A 3,704-nucleotide genomic window follows, 5' to 3' on the forward strand; every position below is an offset into this window, starting at 1 on the left:
ACAGTTCAGCAGCTCTCAATGTGACAGTTGAAGTACAGAAAGACAATCAAGATAATTAAACACGATGAGGTGGCACTATATACATAAGGTTATTGTTAAGTGGGCTATACTATTAGTGTGTGTGTGTGTGTGTGTGTGTGTGTGTGTGTGTGTGTGTGTGATGAATGAATCAAACTGCGTCTGTTTGAATCGGCTGGCTGCAGAAATGTTTGTAGATTGGTCTGTTTTCTGCATTACCTTCTGCAATTAGCACACGTAGGTTAATAATAGCAATGGGTTGTGTATTACCCCCCAGTATGTAGTAGCCTATGCGTACTACTGCGTGCCTGCAATCACAACACAACAACCTAAAAACAAGAGCTAAAAAACATAGAGGCATCAATAAGACATACATAGATACTTAATTAATATGAGGGGGGACATAGATACTTAAAGTGCCCATATTATGAAAAAAAAACACTTTTTCTGGGATTTGGGGAGTTATTTAGTGTCTCTGGAGCTTCCACACACATACACACTTTGATAACAACCCTCCATGCTGTTCTGAGTGAGATATGGTTTCTGAATGTGTCCTGCCTTCAGTCTCCGGATCAGCTGGTCAACATCTGCACGGCTTGTGACGTCACAAGCCGAAACGAGCTGGCTAACCGCAACCGTTAGCTCGTAGCGTTAGCGTTAGCATGCTAACGCTAGCATGCTACCTCGTTCTCAATAGCAAAGCACTGCTACAACACACACAAGTTCACCATAATCTACTAAAGAACTACTTCCATGTGCGCCCTCATTTAGAAGAAGTCTCCCAGCTAATCCTGCCTTGTAACTGACTGAAGGAGGAGAAACAGCCTTTCTTTTACTGTCTATGGAGCTAGCTAGCTGACATGAGCTACATCTGAGCTACTGAGCATGTGCGAGTGCAATCAAAGATAGTGCAGAAGAAGAAGAAGAAAAGAGGTCTCACTCTGTAGCTAAAACAGAGACCAGCTGAAAGAGGATCTGCAGCAGTGAGAGAGAGCTGGGCAGTACAACAACAATATGGTGTTTTTTGACAATTAAACCATGTAAACCTATTCTGGTACAACCTCAAAATACAGTTATGAACCTGAAAATGAGCATCATATGGGCACTTTAATTAATATGAGGATAATATGTGATAAACGCTGATGGAAACGTTATTTGCCGATTAAATGATGAATTGCAATTAAGTTTTAGGTCATTTTATGGTTGCAACCCGCCACAAAACGAAGAAGTTGTAGTTCATTTCCGCCCAGTATTTCCGCTGTTTGCACACATGGCGGGGGTCAACAAAGACAGATGGAAGAGGACTGTTTGGAGCGCTGTCGTTCCCACACCACAGGCCGCCTCGTAGTCGTCGGGCATTCACGTGCATCTGCATCATCACAGCAACGTGTTGGTAGCGTCGTTGTTTCCTTATCATGGCGTGATACGTCGCTATCAGCTGGCACATGAGCTCTATTACAACTTGTGCAGTATTGATCATTTGTTGGTAGATGGGGCGATCCATTTCGTCTAGCAAAACTATGTTCGCAAATGTTTGCTTGAATGTTGTGCGATTCCCGTTAATTCCCATGGAAAGTTTCCAAGATGGACCATTTTCTGACATTTTAGCGTTTACCTGCCGGCTGCTTCACATGATGATCCTAATGTTGGCTGTTTTGTGCGGAGTAGTGTAGCCGTCTTGCACATCCTCCCTGCTCTGGTGTTTCCCTTCCTTTGTTTTTGTTGTGCTTGTTAAGGAGCACACATTTCTCTGGATGCCTGTAATCCATCGTGTTGTTCCATAAGACTGTATATTAGGAACACTGTTTACTTTCATAAATATCAGCTTACTTCATAATCAGCTTGAAGCCCGGGCATAACTGTGGGTTCAACATCGTGAGGTGTGTGTGTGTGTGTGTGTGTGTGTGTGTGTGTGTGTGTGTGTCTCTGTGTGTCTCTGTGTGTGTGTGAGAGAGACTGTGTGTGTGTGTGTGTGTGTGTGTGTGTGACTGTGTGTGTGTGTGTGTGTGTGTGTGTGTGTGTGTGTGTATGTGTCACTGTGTGTGTGTGTGTCTGTGTGTGTCTGTGTGCGCGTGTCAGTGTGTGTCTGTGTGTGTGTGTGTGACTGTGTGTGTGTGCGCGTGTGTGTGTGTGTGTGCGCGTGTGTGTGTCTGTGTGTGTGTGTGTGTGTGTGTGTGTGTGTGTGTGTGTCTGTGTGTGTGCGCGTGTCTGTGTGTGTGTGTGTGTGTGTGTGTGTGTGTGTGTGTGTGTGTGTGTGTGTGTGCGCGTGTCTGTGTGTGTGTGTGTGCGCGCGTGTGTGTGACTGTGTGTGTGTGTGTGTGTGTGAATGTTTGTAGATTGGTCTGTTTTCTGCATTACTGTGCAGGTGTTCACTCCCAAAAGTCTTTTCTTCCATCTTGCTTACTTGATAAGTGACAAGTTGTCAGTTTCTCTTTTCAGTCTTCAACATCTTCTCCGACACAAAAAGTCAACTCTTGACCTGATGTGTGTTCTCCCTCTGTACCTGCTGTAAGCAGAGCCATCAGTGATGATTTTAGAGACCTGATAAGAAACAGCATTACTCTCTTAGTAATCCCAGTTAATCCTGACAGAGGTCGTAGCCGTGGAAACAAGCCTGTGGCAAACAGGAGTTACAAAACTCAAGCAGAAACTTTCACAGGTGAACGATCTCAAACGGAGGCAGAAATATCATGCAACCAGCTACAGTAAAGACAGCAGATCTGCACCAACAGACTGACTCAGAATGGGCCTTTCGGGGGGTCCACGTACAGTAAAGGCAAAGAGTCTTAGTGTTACTGTATTTGACAGAAATTTATACGCATTCATGTGTTATTTCTTTTTTTTCAAGATTATTTTTTGGGCTCTTTTAGGCCTTTGTTTGTATACGACAGTATAGACATGAAAGGGGAGAGAGAGGGGGGAACGACATGCAGCAAAGGGGCGCAGGTCGGAGTCCAACCAGGGCCGCTGCGTCGAGGACTGAGCCCACGTATATGGGCGCGCGCTCTACCAGGTGAGCTACACAGGCGCCCATTTACCTGATATTTCTGACAATTTAATAAACAAAAATGTATATTATGCTTGCGTAAATAATGCACCAGTCACCAAAACTGGTAAAAAAATAATTATATTAGTATTTCAACATGACATCATGACTTTGCGTGAACATACACGCCCACTTTCTTAAGCCAAACGGCGTGTTATCTGTACGCATTTTGAGCTATCCGCGTGTATGTCTACGCTGTATACAGCGGACAGGTTGGGTTTAGGAAACCTGACAGGCGGGACCTGATCCCCGGTCTCCTGGGTGAAAGTCCTGTGTTGTTTGACCCGTCCCCCCCCCCCCGACCAACCTCCCTAAGCGGATTTTCGGCCTTTCATACTACTCGCTACGGCGTCAATTCACACGCAATAGCAAGCTAATGTAAGTCAACGGAGGCCAAACAGCGTTGATTAACGCGCTAAAAAGGAGTATGCATCTTGATAACACGCCAACAATGGCATACGAATTGGCGTGTCATACATACGCCATATCATGAGATCAGTCTGAGTATTTAAATAAGTAACCGTGAGAGTCCGGTATACAGCTAGACTCTCATATTGTTCCACGGTTGTTTGTTAAATTACTCTAAAGCCTTCCGTACACTAGAAGACTTTGAACAGACAAAAGTCTCACACCATCTCAC

The sequence above is a fragment of the Sander vitreus genome, chromosome 5 (genome assembly GCF_031162955.1).
Source record: "Sander vitreus isolate 19-12246 chromosome 5, sanVit1, whole genome shotgun sequence".
NCBI lineage: Eukaryota > Metazoa > Chordata > Actinopteri > Perciformes > Percidae > Sander > Sander vitreus.